At 34.0% G+C, this 7,879-nt stretch overlaps 1 pseudogene; it reads right to left on the reverse strand.

Moving 5' to 3' along the window:
• Positions 1-369: 369 nt before the first annotated feature.
• Positions 370-5,799, reverse strand: LOC120199172 (annotated as a pseudogene).
• Positions 5,800-7,879: the final 2,080 nt, after the last annotated feature.

The following is a 7,879-nucleotide window of genomic DNA, read 5'->3' on the forward strand; positions in this document are numbered from 1 at the left end:
TTTTAATATTAAAGATTTATTATTTTCCCTTCTTTTGTTTAAGTTAAGTTACAATTAATGTTTAAAATTTATTTTATGTTTTAATTATATAAAAAAATATAAAACAATAATAATAAATAGAAAATCAAATCAATTGATATTAACAGTTTATAATTTATATATATTTTAAATATAATACGTTTTGCTTAATTAATTTTTTTATTTGACGTTAGTTATAATATTTATATACATATATATATTTTTTTAAGTTTCAATTGTATACGTTTTAACTTTCATTCCTTTTCCTCAAGAAATGGAAACATAGATGAAACAAGAATTATAAAAAAGAAAAACTGATTTATTAAGAATGAGAACAAAAATAATACCAGTACACAAATGGAGCCAAGCCAGCACACAAGTTCAGTGCAGGGGGTGGCCTTTTGGTTATTCAGAGGGGACTTTGACCAATTTTAATTTCATTTAATCAAGAATATCAATCATAAATATGCTACTTTATGTGTATGTATGTCTGTATGTAAGTATAAGTATGAATATGGTGGGAAAATCTAGGAATGGGGTGCATGTGGATCATCATAAACGCGGTTGTGGCAAGTTGGGTTGCACGGATAAGCGCAGTCTATCTTTTGGAACGGATTACGATCGTAAAACCAGTCCCCGACCGCCTTTCCAATTTTCTGCACACACAAATCATCTTCAATTTCATGTTTCCAAAACAAATTTCAATGTTAAAGCTTGCAGTCATTATGGGCTTACGGTTTTATTCAACAATGGGGAGCCTGGCATAAACCATAATTGTTGCATCTCGGTTTGGCAATGTGCAAAGCATGAGTCTATAAACATTCCTCTTGATATGGACCTGCCTAGCCCAACCACTGCACTTAAGAACTGCAACCTGAAAGCTAAAACACGCACAATGGATCACTCACCATATTCTTTTTCTCGAGCATTTTAGTCCCAACTTGAAGTTGGGTTTGAGCCAGAATATCAACTTAAGGAGCGTAAAGTATAATTAATCATGAAAAATAAGGGGTAAAGTATAATTAACCATAGAATTGAGGGGAATCAAAATTAACTAAAATTATAAGGTTCAATATGATATTTAGCTTCCTCCATGGTTGGAAGGAAACCGTTAGTTGACTAACAGTCAACATATGTTGTTTCTGTGACATATTCACATGTGCTTAATTACTAACATGACATCTGAAACGCCATCTAAAGTGATGACGTGAAATGCACCACGATACCCAAAGTGATGACATAACACGTGCCACGTCATTGAACACAATGATGTGTCATGTGTCATGTAACCTGAAGTGATGGTTTGATATGTGTCACATCAACAATTAAGCAGTATGAAAATACAAAGTCCGCAAGTTGATCCTTAGTCAAAATGACTATTTATATAAACATTAGGCCATTTAGTAATCCCACCAACAGATTTGAGTGTAAAACAGGAAGGATTAATGTTGAGTGAGTTTTGTGTAGAAGAGAAATTAAGTTGCATTTGCTACCAATCATTTTTAACAAATCAGAAAATGGAGAAGACCAAAACCTGCCACGAATCATATGCTGCATTGATGAAGAAAAGTGGTGTTCGTATTTGCTGTGCCATGTATTGCGGAAAAAAACACTGCAAAAACGTGGATGAGAATCGGTAACATCATCACTGGTCGAAATGGTGAAGAATGAAATAGAAGCACTCACTAGACCAGGTTTCATTCTTCGCTGACCCCTTCAGAAAGAAACTCAATATCATACATACATATAACCCATAAAATTGAAGCATTCATATGGGGGGAAAGAGAGAAAGAATGAGTACATGTGTTGCGACTAATTGGTCAAACAAGGTTTGAATGTATTGTCCTCCAGAGACATCTTTCCTGTAATACAACCAATTACCAAATATTGTATAAATGAAACATGTAAACTACCGTGTATATATGCTTCAACACAAGATGGGCAGAAGGTCCTATTAATGAGCTTACGCATTGATAAAATAACCAGCATCTGAAATACATTTTACTTTAGTACCCAAACGAAGGAGGGCTCGGAAGCTATCGCAGTGCAAGATCGACGCCAATCCGCCCGCCGAACATCCCGACATAACGGCCTACAGAAAGAAATCATTAGCTCAAAAACAAAGGAGAAAGGCAAAAACAAAGCTGATTACATTACATTTTCGGCATTTCTCATTCCTTTGTTCAATAGATCTTCCATGACAGCAAGCCAGACCCTCGCACCTCTGAAGTGAAGATTAATAACAGGATCGACGGCCGCAACGTCACCGGTGAATGACGATCCATCACAATACCTGACCTTGACTCTGTTCCAATTGTAGAAGTCTACAAATCCATATGAAATACATTAAACTGGTGGAAAACAAATATTGGAAGGGGGGGGGGGGAAATGAGTAAAACAGTTAAAGGTGATGCCTGGATTATACAGATGTTTATTGTTCAATATGCCAGAGAAGGGAATTTGCTTGACCATTCTCTTAGATGAGCCTAGATGAGTATTTTTACGAACGAGGCAACTAGTGACATTATTGCACCATCCTCCTCCCTGATAAAAAAACAAACATCATGAAAATAATTGCATCATTTTTTATGAATTACGAAGTGATTTATATAACGGTCGGCTATTGCGCTATCTCCCGCTGTACAGCTGTAGCAGTGTCGTGAAACCGTTATATCATATCCGCAATCATGATAAGTACAACGCAAAAAAAAAAAAAAAAAAAAAACTACAATCACAATTGAAATCCCTGATTACGATATAAAAGGAGTTTTGGACAAACCTCAAGCTGAATCAACCAACTGTTTATACCAGTTCCGTATGCCTTATCCCAATGGTAAGCTGGGGGGCTTCCATCTAAACAAACTACAATTTCATCAAACATGTCAGAAAGAAAGTAAAACCAAAGAGATCGAGTGGAAGAAAAAAAACACTGATCATCTATGCACCTGAAACAACATCAGTCCCAAAACAACAATACATAGCCATTGACAGGAGCATTTGGTATCCACCATCTATGCACCTGAAACATTTAATACGAAAAAGAAGAAGAGATCTAAGACAAACGTTGTTAAAAGTGTGTGGGTGTTCATATGAATGGAAAGGGAAAAGGGAAAAGTACCAGCTGTGTCTTTTACCGCACTTGGTAGGCCTCCCTGTTTCTGCAAAGGACAGGAGAGCCGACACTGTTTGTCTTAAAAACACCAATGGCATCCACTCCAAAACTTAAAATATTAAGTGTTATTTTTTCTTTTGTCCTGTCAACTTTTGCAATATATAAAAAGGATTCGGTAGACTTGTGGTGGTGGAGTTTCGATTCTTTTAGTGTTAAGACTTGGTACTTAAAAGTGGGGTTGGAGCTGACCCACGAACTTCAATTTGCATGTGGTGACGAGGAGCCAATCTTATAGGCTAATGCGTTCCGGTTACGTCTAGAGAATTTTTTTTATTAATGTTGGTACAATAATTTCTTTATCACAGATGTTATTTAATTTATATGATTATATCAAGAGATCTAAATTAGGACTACGTTCTCATTTTTAATTGTAGTATATTTATCGTTATTACGAGTAAAAATAATATTTTTATAATAACTATAGAGTTTTAAATTTTTGGATTTCTTTTTGTTTCTCTACATACAAACAAAAAAGTGATTTTTAATCAAATACTGTTACACCCACATCTCCATCACTATCATTAATTAGCAAAAAAAAAAAAGAGATAGTAATTTATAGGATTTGTAACCAACAATTTGAAAATAAAATAAAATAAAACTCAAATAAATTACATATTTTAAACTGTTAAGGTTATTACCAATGTAATTGTGATTATTGAAACATATGGATACTGAATGTTACGAAAAATAAATGTCAACTTTAATGTTTAGTACTGGCTTGATGATATTCTCTATTCTCGGTTTTTTTCCTAAATAATATATTTTTTTATTTTTTATTTTTGAACTTCTAATTCATTGTCGTAAAAACAGTGGATATTTATTAATTTTTATACTTGTTTCTAACATTTTTTCATATTTTCACAAATTAAATACTTTTTTTACAATTTAAAATTATTTTATTTTATTTTTTTGTATAAAAGTAAAATAACTTAAGTTAATATAAAAAAAATAAAATAATTGAATCAATTTAATAAGTTTATTACTTATAGTTCAATTTCAAAATAAAGAAATTTGAGAATTATATGAGAAAAAAATATTTCAGAGGAAAGATTTTAAAAAATTGAAGGAAAAAAATATCATCAAACGTTTAATAATTAAAAAATATTTCCAACAGCTCTTTAAGACATTGATCAAGACTTATTCATACAATAAGTCTAAGATTCAAATCCTTTAATAATATTGCGAACGGTGACAAATCTAAATTTTTTTTGAGAGTGTATACATATATATTAATGATATAAATTTTTTGATACGATCACATTTCAGTGTGGACACCATAGAATTTTAGAGTAGGCACACATATATTAATGAATAAAACTTCGAATTTTAAAGAAAAATTCAAATTTTAAAAAATTTCATGGTGGGCACGTACCCACCCTAACTTTAACTTAAGTCCATAACTGATTGCCAGCAGTTATACTTTTTTTTTTAATGAATGTGAAAATGTCACCTGAAGTAAGAATTTTACTTGCAGATTGACGAGTGGCAAGGAATCTAAAATTGTGTGTTTCAGATATGGATTCTTTTTAAAATATAGAGAAAATACTTTTGAAAGCCAAAAAGGTTTTACTATGATTTTTGTTCAATGAAAACGGCATATGATGTTTGATGATGCTTGAAGAGGAGAGAACCCCAAAGTGAGAAAGCGTTGTTGTTGAACAAAAACTCTCATCATAGTTTCATCCAATATAATATGCTTATTGATATTCTTGAAAAAAAAAAGAACATTAAAGAAAAGGAAGGATGTTTGTGACCTTACCTGCTTGCTGGTGGCGGGGAGAAAATAAAGCGTTTGGTGGAATTCATTTCCTTCCATGATTGGTTCAAACGTGGCACATGATAGTACATTGCCCACGTGATTGACGGTGATTTCTTTTGTACAATGTTGGTTGACCCATCTATCTCTACCGCCGTCACCACCTGCCACAACAACAGAATGACTTAAAGGTTGAACTATGGGAAAAGCCACCAAATTATTTATGGGAGACATTCGGTTCGCAAAAAAAATATTATTATTAAGGGAAATAATTTTTTTAAGAATTGTATTCTTACATTCGGTTCATTTAATTGATTATTTTAATAGTAGTAATTTTTAGTTAAAATAATTAAAATTAAAGAAAAACTGAAACTTTAATAAATTTTGTGAATGTAATTATCTCTTTTCAACGTGAGAGAAGAGTTCATTAGCTTGTCATATTTATAGAAATTGTTACAGAAGAGAATGATACAATAAAGGAAAAATATATCACATACAAATTCTGTGCTATCACTTCCTTGAATGGTGGAGCTGAATGCTCTATTATTAACTTACCTTTTATACATGATTGAGTCTCAATAAAACCCCTTAAATTACTCTCATGATCCATTGTTTTAGGAACAAGCCAAGCCGTGTATTGTTAGCTTAACAAACCATGTATTTCCTTATTACTTCTTTCATCCTTATTTCTCCATTCAAGTGATTGGTTGTTATTACCCTCTCTCAAACTGTGTCGAGGTTGGAGGCACATTTTGCTGATAATGCAAAGAAGAGTGGCTTTACATAAGGGCTTGGTGAAAATATCCGCAAGCTGGAGGGCAGAGGAGACATGGCGAGTAATAAGGAGTCCCATTCCGACTTTCTCACGAATAAAATTGTAGTCAAGTTCAATGTGTTTGATACAAGCATGAAAAGTAGGATTAACAATCATGTGCAATGCACTTAGGTTGTCACATAAGAGTAGATGCGGACGGATTTAAGGAGTGTGAAGATCACGTAAGAGAAAAGTGAGCCATGTCAATTCAGCTGATGTGTTAGCCATTGCATGATATTCAGCCTCAGTACTTAAACGCGAGATGATTGGTTGTTTCTTGGCACACCAAGATATATATTATGTCCCAAGACGTGCAAAACTCGGTTGTGGAGCGTTTAGTAGTAGGACAACTTGCCCAATCAACATCAAAAAAGGCAAAAAGATCAAGTACAATATTTCCAGTTAGATGCATACCCAAAGTGTTGAATAATCGGGTAAAGAAAACGAAAAGAACACAAGAATTTTAACGAGGTTCAACAATGTGCTTATGTCCTCGGTGCCCTAGGCGGCGCTAGAATTTTTATTCAATATCACATAGGTTTTGGTTACATTTCCTTTTATAATAAATAAATTCTGGTACATATTTACTAAAATAACCCTGTATCGTACCCCCAACCCATATAATTGTAACCCTCACTATGAGTTTACCGTATATTTATGAGCCATACCTAACAAATCTCCACCTTAGCGAATATCCTACCCCTCAGGAAACATTCAATGTGGGCTGGGTTACCTTACTTCTTTAACAACTCGAAACATTCAACAAGTCCAACCAATGTATGAACTTGTCTGTCGTAACTGGCTTGGTGAACATATCAGCGGCATTCTCATCAGTATGTATCTTCTGCAAACAAAATATCTCCAGATGCAACCAACTCTCTGATCTTGTGAAACCTTACATCAATATGCTTCGTTCTAGCACGATATACCTGATTCTTAGCCAAGTGAATAGTACTTTGATTGTCACAAAGCAACTGAACTCCACCTTGCTAAACACCCAACTCCTTCACTAAACCAGTAAGCCATAAAACTTCTTTTGTAACTTCAGCCGCTGCCATGTATTCAGCTTCAGTTATAGATAATGCAACAACAGATTGAACAATAGACTTCCAACAAATAGGCCCTCCACCAAGAGTAAAGACATACCCTGTCATAGATCTTCTATTATCCAAATCACTCGCATAGTCCGAATCCACATATCCTACAACCAAAAGATTATCCTGCTTACCACAAAAAACAATTCCATGTCCCACAGTACCATTTAAGTACCTAAAGATCCACTTGAATGCTTCCCAATGTTGCTTACGAGGTTTAGACATGTACTTACAAACTTGACTAACAACATGAGCTAAATCAGGACGAGTACATACCATTGCATACATCAAGCAGCCAACAACATTAAAATACAGAACCTTTGCCATATCTTCAGCTTCCTTATCTGTCTTAGGGCATAGTTCTGATGAGAGCTTAAAGTGATTCGCCAATGGAGTGCTTACAGGTTTTGCGCTGCTCATCGCAAACCTTTCTAGCATTTTCTCAACATAATCCCATTGAGTTAGCCACAGTTTCATTGAGTCTCTGTCACTGCAAATTTCCATTCCAAGAATTTTCTTTGCAGCACCTAAATCTTTCATATCAAATTTGTTGAACTATGTTTCGATATAACAATTTAAGGCAAAATGGTTTTTGGACTTGAATTGAATTTACAAAATGGTTTTTTGGACTTGAATTGAATTTACAAAATGTTTTTTGGACTTAATTGAATTTATTCAAAATTTACAAAAATAATTCAAAGTTCTTTTAATTTAAAATTGAGCACAAAAATGTTTTTACGAATAGTAATTTACTATTTGAACAGTAAATAACTGTTTGAACAGTAACCCGAGGCTCAAAAATTCCAGTTTGTAAAAGGGGAACCGATTCCCCCCAAGGGGGTACCGATTCCCTCACTGTTCATCAGCCCAACGGTCATAATATTTGAATATTATGAAGGGGTATCGATTCCCTATGAAAGGGTACCGATTCCCCCCATTCTGGGCAACCTTTTTGAGTAGAAAAATCATTCCCAAACGGCTCCAAAACATCCCCAACGGCTAGATATGACTTCAAACACATTCCA

Source organism: Hibiscus syriacus, unplaced genomic scaffold (genome assembly GCF_006381635.1).
Source record: "Hibiscus syriacus cultivar Baekdansim isolate YM2019G1 unplaced genomic scaffold, ASM638163v2 tig00005377_pilon, whole genome shotgun sequence".
Lineage (NCBI taxonomy): Eukaryota > Viridiplantae > Streptophyta > Magnoliopsida > Malvales > Malvaceae > Hibiscus > Hibiscus syriacus.